This window comes from Trichechus manatus, unplaced genomic scaffold, assembly GCF_000243295.1.
Source record: "Trichechus manatus latirostris isolate Lorelei unplaced genomic scaffold, TriManLat1.0 scaffold00053, whole genome shotgun sequence".
NCBI lineage: Eukaryota > Metazoa > Chordata > Mammalia > Sirenia > Trichechidae > Trichechus > Trichechus manatus.
In genome coordinates, this window is record NW_004443989.1 from 1,799,972 (window position 1) to 1,812,267 (window position 12,296).

At 40.2% G+C, this 12,296-nt stretch overlaps 1 protein-coding gene and 1 long non-coding RNA gene across 3 annotated transcripts in view; both read left to right on the forward strand.

The window, feature by feature from the left end:
* The window catches only part of LOC111820850 (uncharacterized), a 78,115-nt gene extending 68,736 nt beyond the window's left edge, over window positions 1–9,379 (forward strand). The window contains exons 2-3 of one of the 2 annotated variants that reach the window (XR_002824342.1): window positions 3,745–3,842; window positions 8,104–9,379. This is a non-coding gene — a long non-coding RNA (uncharacterized LOC111820850). Of the gene's footprint in view, window positions 1–3,744; window positions 3,843–7,327; window positions 7,440–8,103 lie in introns of those variants that run through there. The other variant, XR_002824343.1, reaches the window with a different exon arrangement.
* Window positions 1–12,296, forward strand: part of WWOX (WW domain containing oxidoreductase) — a 1,054,678-nt gene that overhangs the window by 464,478 nt on the left and 577,904 nt on the right. The window lies entirely within an intron of this gene.

Here is a 12,296-nt window from a genome sequence, read left to right on the forward strand (position 1 = left end):
ATAATTTTATATTTATATGTATGTATGTGTATGTATTTGCCTCTGTGTTTGTGTGTGTGTGTGTGTGTGTGTGTGTATTTGTTGTTGTTTCTGTCAAGTCAATTCCAACTCATAGTGACCCTATAGGACAGAGTAGAACTGCCCGATAGGGTTTCCTAGGTTGTAATCTTTACAGGAGCAGATTGCCAGGTCCTTTCTTCCATGGAGCCGCTGGTGGGTTCGAACCACAGACCTTTTGTTTAGCAGCTGAGCACTTAACCATTGTGTCACCAGAGCTCTCTCTCTCTCTCTCTATATATATATATATATATCTATCTATCATGGTGGCAGTTCCGGGACATAGAGGACAAAGCTGGTGGTTCTATTCTGAAAGAAGCTAAAATCTGAATGAGGTTTTAAGATTTCATATAAAGGGTAAAATAAAGGGTACCCTGACCCCTATAGGCAATTGTTTTCACCTCTAACTCCTCGGTTAGCTGGCTCAGCTTTCATACACACACAGACACAAACACATACAGGGTCGCCATGAGTTAGATGCCATCAAGTCTGTTCCGACTCATAGTGACCCTATGTACAGCAGAACACTGCCCGGTCCTGTGCCATCCTCACAATTGTTGCTCTGTTTGAGCCCATTGTTGCAGCCACTGTGTCAGTCCATCTCATTGAGGGTCTTCTTCTTTTTTGCTGACCCTCTGCTTTACCAAGCATGATATCCTTCTCCAGAGACTGGTCACTTCTGACAACATGTCCAAAATACATGAGATGAAGTCTCACCATCCTTGCTTCTAGGGAGCATGCTGGCTGTACTTCTTCCAAGACAAATTTATTCATTCTTCTGGCAGTCCATGATATATTCAGTATTCTTCCCCAATATCATACTTTAAATGCATCAGTTCTTCAGTCTTCCTTATTCATTGTCCCGCTTTCACGTGCATATGAGGTGATTGAAAATACCATGCCTTGGGTCAGGCGCACTTTAGTCCTCGAAGTGACATCTTTGCTTTTTAACACTTTAAATAAGTCTTTTGCAGCAGATTTGCCTGATGCAATATGTCATTTGATTTCTTGACTGCTGCTCCCATACATACACACACACACACACACACACACACACACACACACACACACACACATATGTATATAAGCCTCCTTCCGAATAGAACCTCCAGCATATGTCCCCTAAGTACAAGCATTGCCACCATGAATAAAGGGTGCCCTGACCCGTAGCTCGTCATTTAGCCGGCCCACCTTTCATCCAAACCCAAATTCACCAAGAAGGATGTTCATACTGCACTTAGTATGATTCTCCACTTTGGAGCCAGATCAGCTAGAGTTCAAGTCTGAACTCTTCTACTTGCCTTGCCAACTTTGTCACCTTGAACAATGTACTTGGCCTTTTTGGGCTTCAGTTACTAAATCAGTTAAATGAGGATGATTGTACCCAAGCTCATTTTTTCACCTTCATTAAGACATTTTTGATAATTCCTAGTCCATAGCTCTGGAATGCTGTGTGCTGACTTTCCCTTTGACAGCATCGTCCTAGCAGTTTTGGAGAAGCTGGCATTTTGTGATGAATCTGTTGCTAGGGAATGTCAATGATATGACTTTCAATTTAGCACATGCACAGGCGACCTTGTTTGGACTTGTGCCATTGGTAATTCAGTTTAGGAATTTTACTTTGATAGAATGTATTCAAACATGGCTTTTGCCATCTATCAATTGTACTGTTATGGCCACAGTTCTTCCAAACATCCAAGACTTGCTAATTAATATTTTCACAACAACATTTGTCACACAGGTCCAGATTTCCAAGGAAAAAAATATACAGCCTTTGTTCTTGTAGACACATAATAATGTATTTGGGCATACATCATTTTGACCACCTGCTTCAGAAAGTACTTAGATACTGTCTGACCTTAACACAAGACAATAGGCACTAATTAAGCTGTTGCTGTTGTTGTTTTTTTTAACCTTTTAGACAATTTAAAATAATCTGATACCATTGCATTAGTTGCTTATTATTCAATGATGGAAAAAATATACATATATAAATAGGTAGGTAGGTAGAGAGAGAGTATGTAATTGTTATGAATTGTGTAAAATAAATTTGTTTCCAGCTATGGGTCATTTGAAGAAAAAAAAATATGATGCATAAACATTATAAATAAACAAATGAAAATGAATACAATCTCATGATTCTCTGAAGGCATGGTTTTCTGTGTGGGTTCCATAATTGTGTCTCTGATGACTGGACTGCATATTGATAAGCTGCAGAATGTGACGCTGTTAGAGTTTTGTTGATAATGTTACTTAAGATCTTTCTTACTTAGCAGAAACCTACAACACAAGAGAAGTAATAGTAATATCACATCACACTTTGCATTTTTTATCTTTTTGTCTTTTCTTTGATTTTTCTCTTTCACTCTGTGATGTATGGTCTCTCATTCTCTGTCCTGTCTTACTTTCAGCTCCTGTTTTTTGGAGTTGTTAAAAATTCATTTAATGATTCAGCAATAATTATCAAACTCCTGTTTTGTAGCTAGTACTTTACTAAGAACTAGCATAAAAGGAGAGATTTTGCTTTGCTGTTAAAAAACTCACGGCTTGGTCAAAGAGATAGATACTTAAATCACTGCAGAGTGTGATACAAATATGTTTAAGGTATGGATGGCATAGAATAAGCAGTGGGAGAGGGAGGCAGGGCAGTTCCAAAGAAGAGGTGATAATCTGAGCTAAGCTGAAACATGAACAGAGTTCACCAGGCGGGCAAGGTACGGAAGGGCCCCCAATCAGAAGGATCAGAGGAGGGGAAGAATATGGGATCTCCAGAGCAGTGCAAGCATTTAGTCTTAATAGAGTATAAACCAGAGGGCAGGAAGCAGCAGCAGATGAGGTGCAATGATGTGCTATGAGAACATAGAAGTGGTATTCCAATCTAGAATGGTAAGAGCCAGGCAATGCATCTAAACTTGGAGGTGTGGAATTTGAGAGCTGATGGAGTCTCCCAAATCAGCTGTGTCTACCACAGTGCAGATGGAGAAACGGGCCGAGAAATATTTGAGTTCCCACCTCTTCAGCTTAAGAAAATAAGTAACCATCTACCTTGCAAGGTAGTTGTGAGAAATAAAATAAGACAATGATATCTTTAAATAGTAGTGTTTGAGAAATTTCAATTTCTCTTCTGTTTGAAATTATAGTGCCTTGAAGACTCAGACCCAAGAAATGCATCACCTTTTCACTCCAGACCATAGGCTTCGATCCTATATGTGGAAACACGATGACCTGTGGAGGAGTCTTCTGAATACTGCACAGTGTTTAAAGCACAATGGTGCTCAATAGTTCTGTAATTGCTTGTGTATACATGTGTGTTTGTGTGTGTGTGTCTGATTTCTACATCACTTTGCAAGCTCTTTAAAAGCAAGGGCCATATTTTCTATTTTCTTAGCCAATAGAGGATTTCAATCAAGACTGGGCATCAATTATAGATTGATTGCCTCTGTAATATAAATATCACCTCCTCTGATCTAGGGTAGCCCATCAGAAACCAGGAATCCTGATCAGTGTCCAGTGATGTTGACCAATGGTTCTATGACAGAAGCAGCTTTCCAAATGGAAGGACAGAGCAAATGGCACAGAAATAGTTTCTTTAGCATGAGTATACTTTTCTACAACATTAGTTTTATAATCCAGAAGCTCTGGAATTAGTAAATATAGAAGCAACTTTTGACACTATCTGGTTTGCAGAAAATATGAAGAATTTCAAGTTAAAATTCACGGAGAGTATGGTGGTGAGAAGGAGCCCTGGTGGCGCGGTGGTTAACTGCTTGGCTGCTAACTGAAAGGTCAGTAATTGGGACCCACCAGCCACTGCATGGGAGAAAGATGTGGCAGTCGGCTTTCCTAAAAATTACAGCGCAAACCCTGTGGGGCAGTTCTACCCTGTCCTATCGGGTCACTATGAGTCAGAATCGACTTGGTGTCAGTGGATTTGGTTTTGGTCTGGTTTTGGGTAAGAAGATGGGGAAAAAGAGCAGTCTTCTGTGAAGGGTTTTTCTAATTATTATTCATTTTATAATTCCATTTGTTTTGGCCTTCATTAGAATAAATTTTCTAAACACCTCACAGCCCCCACCCCACTCAACACATATTTTGTAATTTCCTTTGGTAGCATCCGCCCTCCCAGATGGTAATCCCTGGTCATGAGTCTAGTAGATATCAGAAGAATGTCTATGAACTCGTCATATGTGTTTATCATATGAAAATCAGCAATTAATCATATTAGAGTTGATTTGGTGGTGGTGTTTTTTTTTAAAGCTTTCTTGGCCATTCATTTGTTTGTTTTTAATTGCTATTGTATACCCAGAATGTGCAGGATATAGTACTGTGTAACAAGTATTTTTAAAAAACATTTACAATTCTGATCTTATAAAGAAAAAAGTTACGTATGGTCATTTGAACTAATTGCTAAAATGACACTACATTAATTAGATAATTAAGGGTCTTGAACATGTGGCTATTGTATTCATTGGGCTGGAAGCCAGCATTTTCTATAGCTGAGAAAATGGGTTAGCATAATTCAAAATTCAATTGCTATACCCTTTTTCATATGAATAGATAATACAGAATGAGTCTTAAATCTGGATTGGAAAAACTAACAGGAACTGGTTTTATTTTAATTGAGTTTTAAAGCACTTCTAGGCCATCTCATTGTCTTTATAGTTTAACCCTTTGCAGTTGTGACAGCCGGCTTGCTAGTCTTGCCATCTTACATGTTAATGGTAATGACCCCTTTAGATCTATTGTTAACCTCTAGGAATATGTTCTTTACCAGTAAATGCCTTGAAACATGAAACAGAAGTTTCTTACCCCTGCAGTCCCCTCCCAATTGAGAATAAATGTTACCCATGGTTTGAAGTAGTTTATAACAGTGAATTTTCTAGGTGTCATAACTTATCAAGGTTATTTGTCAGGAAAATTATCTCTCGTAACACCAGGTTCCCTACCTTTAGATGACAGGACTTAATTCAAAAGTTTTCCCCATACCAACTAGTAGTGTAAGTTGATTTCATATCCTTTTATTTTATAAAGTTTTGCTTATCAGGTTTGTCATCCTCTATTTGAAATTAAAATTTGTGGTCTCAAGATGACCTTAAAGTAACTGACCCCCAAATCTAATCACTCCTAGCGTCTGTGAAAATCGACAAATATGTCAGGTATAACTTGGGGCATCAAAACATTGTTTTAAATATTTCATTTGGAGGCAAGGCAAAGATCATTTTCAGGTTAGTCCTCTGAGAAGGAACGCTGGGTGCGTGAACATCTTTGGTTTCTCTGCTCTATAATCGACACTCATTATCAACGGGTTTATATGAGCAGAAAATGTACAGTTATACATTCTGCACGAGTGAATTATTGATTGGATTTACGGTCAGAAGAATGTTCCTAAATGGTCAATACATGGTCAAAGTGTGTCAGGTGAAGGTAAAAATAAAGTAAGATCTATACTTTTGAAAGCAATTGCTGTTGGGTTATGTTACACTTGTAATTTGAGGTTACTGTTGAATATAGCTAAAAATGTTAATTATATTAACATATCAGATGAAAATGGAGCATCAAAGCATATTCCTTATTAACAGGGGTCCCGATATTTTCTCACATATCCAGATTTATTTTGTCAAAACTCATAAGCTTCATACAGGCTGACATTGATTGGGTTGCCAACATTGTCTTTTAGTGTACAAGGACAACTTAAAAATTGGATATATGTAGCTTTATGAAAAAGTCTCTATACAATCTTCATATTTATAATCATTTTCTGACCTGTGACAACTTCACAAAGAATGTCATTGGTCCGTGGGTTGTTGATTGATCCAACCTCAGCCAGATAAGTGTGTCTCTGCTATATCATTTCTATTAAGTGACTGATGACCCGCAGCTTAATAGTAAACTTATTATTATGCATAGCTAAAGTTACTAGAAAGGTCTTTATCAAGTTGAGTCAAAATATGGTTCCCAGCTACTTCCACCCAGGGATCCTTATCCTACTCCCTGAGTGCAGAATGCCCTGGTTATCTGCTATTTGTTAGAACAGTTGGGAGAGGTCATCCTACTCATGTTGACTGGAGACTTACTGTGTGTTGGAGCTTGGCTGGTTCTGGGGACATGAGATAAAGACATTTAAGCTGCTCAAGTTCAACTTTACCCGAGATAAACAAAAGTTCACATAGTTCTGTGATCTTTTCCATTCCCCTCAGTGAGCAGAGGTTCCAAAGATGAGAGCAGGTGGAATACGTGAATTCTTTGTTCTTGAACCTTTGTCCTGTGAGTCTCTTAATTGGAGCATCTTTTATGTGAAATGTTTAAAGTTGTGTGTTTTTTAATAACCTGGTCTGTAAACCCAAGCAACTGCTTTACCTGGTGATTCAACCAGAGGTATGGGGGCCTAAGCCGGCGCAGGAGCAACAACTGGCCTTCTTGGTCCTGTTGAGGGAAGGTTTAGCAGGCTCCCGAGGAAATGGCAGCATTTCAAGAGTAATTCTGAGGCTATTCGGATTCACCTTGTGCAGCAGCTCTAGAACCTAGCCTCATCAGTGTAAAATGAGAAGCAAGACATTCTTTTGTATCTTGAAAGGAATTTAGAATTACTTCTTAAGGAATCCACACAAGTTCACGTAAGGGTAATTTTTTGTTTGTTTGTTATAGTGAATTTCTTCACAAGAGGCCTGAAGCGGAATCCCAGTACATAGTACGGAGTGTAGATTGTAGGTTTTGTGGAAAGATGTACTTGGCAGTGATTCCTTAAAAACAGACCTGGAAATAATTAGGGTCCCACCCTCATTTTACAAAGCTGGGATTGACTCAGTGATAAAATAATGATAATGCAAGTGCCTTCAATGTCAAAGCCCCTGGCAGGGGATGGTCTGACCCAGGATCCCCTGCCCCTGATGTGGTGTTAGTAATCCAGAGGGTTTGAGTTAAGTGCTTTTGACATGCAGAATCAAGAGTCAAGGGCGAAGCTGCCTTTTAAGTGCTCTTTCTGAAGAGCCCACTGCAGATGTAATTGAGCCTTTCAGGTGAAGAGCTTTATTAGAGCAAAGCTGGTTAGTGTTGCATACCTATTTGGGGGAGTATTTTAGGCATTGTCACATAGCTGCTGTGTGACATTGCTGAAGGTCCCCAGCCTTCTTGCTTGCCAACAGTTCAAGAAAGAAAACGCTGTTGCAGAAATGTTGTCTAATCTTTACCATTCACCATGGCCCAAAGCAGCCTTTCCCTCCCCTTCATAGTCACAATTTGTCATTATAAAGTTTTTATGTGCTTATTGCAGGTCTTCCACGTTGGAGTGTAAGATCCATGAGGCCCAGGACCATGTCTGTCTTCTTCATTTCTTCTCCCCAACATTAACCCCCCCTCAAAAACAACGAAAACCAAACCCCACTGCTGTAGAGTTGATTCCCACTCATAACGACTCTGTAGGAGAGAGTAGAACTGCCCCATAGGATTTCCAAGGCTGTAAGTCTTCATAGAAGCAGGCTGCCGCATCTTTCTCCCGAGGAGCGCCTGGTGGGTTCAAACTGCTGACCTTTTTTTTTGGTTAGCAGCTGAGCACTTAACCAATGCACCACCAGGGCTGCACATTAACCCAAGGTCCAATATAATCATTATCATCCGCTTTATCATTTTCAGCACCATAAAACCAAAAAACCAAATCTGTTGCCCATCGAGTTGATTCTGACTCATAGCGACCCTATAGGGCAAAGTAGAACTGCCCTATATGGTTTCCAAGGAGCAGCTGGTAGATTCAAACTGCTAGCCTTTTGGTTAGTAGCTGTAGCTCTTAACCACTGCACCACCAGGGCTCCTTCAGCACCATAGCTAATATTTATTGTCATATACAGTGTATCAGGCACTGCAAGAAGGGCTTTACATGAATTATACCCAACCCGGGAGTCAAGAGTCAAAAGCAAATTGGCCAAGAAGAAATAACACGCGTTTGGAGTCCAAACACTTGGGTCCATAACCTCAATATGCCACTATATGTGTGTGTGTGTATGTATTTGCACCAGTTCACTTGTTGTCTCTAAACTTACATTTCCTCATCAGTAACACAGGAATAATAGTTCCTGTCTGCCGAGTTTACAGTGAGGATTAGACACGAGACTTGCTCTGAGCCCAGTATTCATGGGAGCCCAAAACAAGTGAGTGGAGGTATTATTTTTACATACATTATGAAGTCTGAGAGTCAGACATGCTGTGGAGTAAAAAAGCCAGACACTTAAAAGAGTACATGCTGTGTGATGCCATGTATGTAAAGATCAGAAACAGCCAAAACTTCTCCATGTGCGAGAAGTCAGAATAACTGTTTCCTTTCTAAGGGGTCATGATCATGAAGGGGCAGGGGGAGCCTTCTCGGGTGCTGAAAATGTTCCATATATTGATCTCGATGGGGAATTAAATGAATATATACACATGTAAACATCCATCAAGCTGTATACTTAATATTTGTGCATGTAAGCTATATCTCAATATAAATAAATAAAATAAAAATTGAGAGACTTTTCCATTCATGAAACAATTTTCCTCCTGCCTCAGCCAAAATAGAAAGTGGCTTTACCCAACAACTAAAGTGTCTGAGGGGCTAGGTGTGAAGATGGGGAAAGGATAAGGGGACTACTTTGATGCTGAGGGCTCCTTCCCTATCCTGTTCAAAGGCCATTATGGATCCGCTTGCTACTCAAAACCTGAACCTAAAAAGAAATTCTTCAGCCGTGTCCTCGTGGACCAAATATATCATCAGATTTACAAGGTTGTGGTTCTGACCACCCCCGGGCTATTTCTGACCACAGGGATAGCTTAAATGGTGTGACCCATAAAAAGTAATCTGCAAACTCAGGCCAAATGTTGATCTATTTAGGGCTGAGAGGATAACAGGCCTTGGCCACAGTTCTCCCTGAGGTAGGACCTGAAGCTGAATGGAGACCATTGCCTAGCTGCTGGCTAGGAGGCTGGGAATTTCTTAGCCTTCTCTCTGTCTCTGGGGGCCAACCACTTAGTGTGGTGTTCACTCATGCAGGCCTTCACCAGCTCCCCAAGCTGGATCCACTGGTGGGCCCCCAAATGGACTTCTGCCAGCCAGTAGGGCTTAAAATCAATTCACGTGAACCATGGGCTCTCAGGAAGCTCCCAATATTCTGCAATTTTCCCCTTTTCTTCACCCTGGTGGTCCAGCTGGGATTCCTTAATCTAACTAGCACCCTCTTCAAAGTCAGTTTGTAACACACTCTATTTACCCAGATTGGGCCTAGCTCCCTGCCTAGTCCTGGTTCCTGTCCTTTCCCCTGTATTCCTTGCCCCGCCACTCCCGTATGTGGGCACATTTCCAGTTATTATGATACAGCTTGACCTGAGTCCACTGACCCTGCTTTATTGCTTACCTTCTGGGATCTTATTGCCCTGTGCTGCCCATCACTGGTCTTCTTTCCTCTCAAGGGGTTTGGTTCCAGTCCCACCCATGAAATAATTACTCCAGATAAACTGAGGCAATACCTTATTTATAAAATGGGAGGTAGGACTAGATTTCATGTTTTTCTTTTAATTTTTTGTTTCTAGTTTTTTTTTTTTTTTTTTTTTTTCATTTTTGGTACCTACCATGTGCCAGTTTCTATATTAGGCACTCCTTTACATATTATCTAACTTAATTCCCCAACATTTTGGTAATGTACTCTTTATAATCTTCATTTTAGAAAGGAGAGAATGGTGACTCAGAAAGATTAAGTAACTTACTCAAGATGGCCAAGTCAGAATTTTAATATTGGGAATAACTAACATTCATTGGGTGCTTATTGTGTGCTTGGGATTGTGCTAAACCTTTCATGTAGACAATCTTATTTAATCTTCACCATAATCCTATGATGGCAATGCCAAATATTGGGGATTTTGATTTAGAAAGATTAAGTGACATGCCCAACATCAACTGTCTATGACTTGGTGAGGCCTTGATTTCAGACACAGGTTCATTTGAGTAAAAATTCATGCCATTTCCAGTATATACTACCTCACATCTCCTCACACCCATAACAGAAAGCCTTCCCTCTTTTTTTAAACCTAAAAAATATTGTCCCAAGATTCCATAACATCCCAATTTGAAAATTTCTACTGAAGGATGAGATAATTTAGCTATTTGACAGTGACACAATATGGTTAGTATTCTTTTAAAAAAATTTATTATATTTCAGAGAAGCCAGCAAAATGAAGCATAACTCTCCAGTAAGAATTAAAAAAACAACAACAAAAAACAATCCAGCCACTCTTCTTGCAGAGTTTTATTATCATCCCATTCATAATTGATTCCAAACTTGCATGAATCTTTCAAGAGAAGTGTCTTATTGATTATCCTGAAAACAAGCAATCACTTGGCATCCTGAGGCTTGCTCACTGACTGCCCTTCTCTTGATTACCGTAAACAGAGACGTTGATCATAAGAAATGTCATTTTCTTTGGCGTTGAACCCATTGAGCGTTTGAGGCTTTGGCTATGGGGAGTAGAGGAAGGGAAGTGGTCCAGATAGGGAGGTGCTTGATCATGGCCATAGCCTTGCTTTTGAGCAGCTGGAGACCAGACGTTCATTGGTTGGCTAATGCAGTCTTGAGCCATTTTATAATCCTTGTGCCAGGACTTGTTCCTGGTAAGTGTGCAAATTGTCCTAATGAATGCCAATTCATTGCTGTCAGGAAAGATTAAGTCTCTTAAGTGACATTCTTTTCTGCATGTTTACTTGTGCTCATGGAAATCGAGTGTTTACAAGGGATGTAACTTACTCTTTTGTAGTTGGGGCAAATAGATAAAATAATAATATGGTCCTGCAATTAAATCCAGCAGTAGAAAGTGTGTCTACTTCCTGTGTAGCTGTGAGAGCATTGCTCTGTGGCCCTGATCCTTGCATTGCAGCTGACTGGCCTTGCGGGGTGGAAGGAGCTCAGTATTGGCAAGATAAATGGGGAAGCTTTCCCTGGGTGTCTCCATTGCTCCCACTGAAGCTCTTGAAATAGTCTCCATGTGACAATAGCCCCAAACTTGAACAAGTGTGACATTTGGCAAACGAGACTTGACTGTGGTTTTTGGGTGCAGATAATGAAGATTCAGGCCATAACATTAAATTAGCAGCCTGATTTCTAGAGGCTGTCTGTCACTTGTGAAATGCTTAGTTTGTACCTTGGAGGGATGAGATGAGGCTACTCTCTACCCACAGGAGCCACATTCTCAGGAAACTCTTGCTCTTCAGCCAAGTCTGCCCTCTCTTGGACTCTGAAACTTATTTTTGAAGTAGCCTCATAATTTGCTTGAAGCAGGTCATGAACAGGAGTGCAACGCTGTCATTACTAGAGTGATAGAATTACAAAAAGCACTCACTGGACCATTTAGTCCATTTTTTCCAGATAAGGACACTGAAACTCAGAGAAAGTGAAGTCACTGGGAACCCAGACTCTTCATCTAGTGTTCATTCCTGTGGAGGTGTCTTAGGTACTTCTACTATCTTTAACATCTACTAAAAGTACCAGTCAATTATTTATTTATCATCAACTTATTGAGCACTTACTGCATACCAGGCACTGGGCAAGGTACTGAGAACAAAGAGATGGATCCAGAATGGTCCCTGCAGAGAAGAAGGATGCTTCAGGTCTCAGGAGTGTGGAAGTGCTTGGGAACTTTGACTGTCACTTTAAGGGTTCCAACCTCAGGTCCAGTGTACTTCAGGGGGACCCTTGAACCCTTGACAATTATATGCAAAATGATGCATTTTTCTGAAGAAAAGTCCATCACTTTCTTAGGTTCTTAAAGGAGACAAAGTTCCAACAAAGGTGATTGAGTTTGAGAGACTTAAGCATCGATTGGCAAACTGTGGTCTTTGCAAGGCCAAACACTGCCTGCCACTGGTTATGTAAATAAAGTTTTATTGGAACACAGCCACACCCATTTGGTCATGTATTGCCTATGACTGCTTTTACACTACAAAGGCAGAGTTGCATGGCCTGAAGAGACTTCAAATATGTCTGACTGGCCCACTACACGATAAGTTTGCTGACCCGTGGTCTAAAGCAGACTTTTGTCAAGACAATAAGCATATGAGATCCTGTCTCTCCTCCAGCATAATTTAAAATATTTGAATGCCCTGTTTTCTGGTTTCTAAGCCACACTTCCCCTCCTCTGATTTCTGTAATCAGAATGCATATTTCAAACTATGTGCTTGTTTAATACACCCACCCCCAACAACTACGATGGCAACAATGACAACAAAG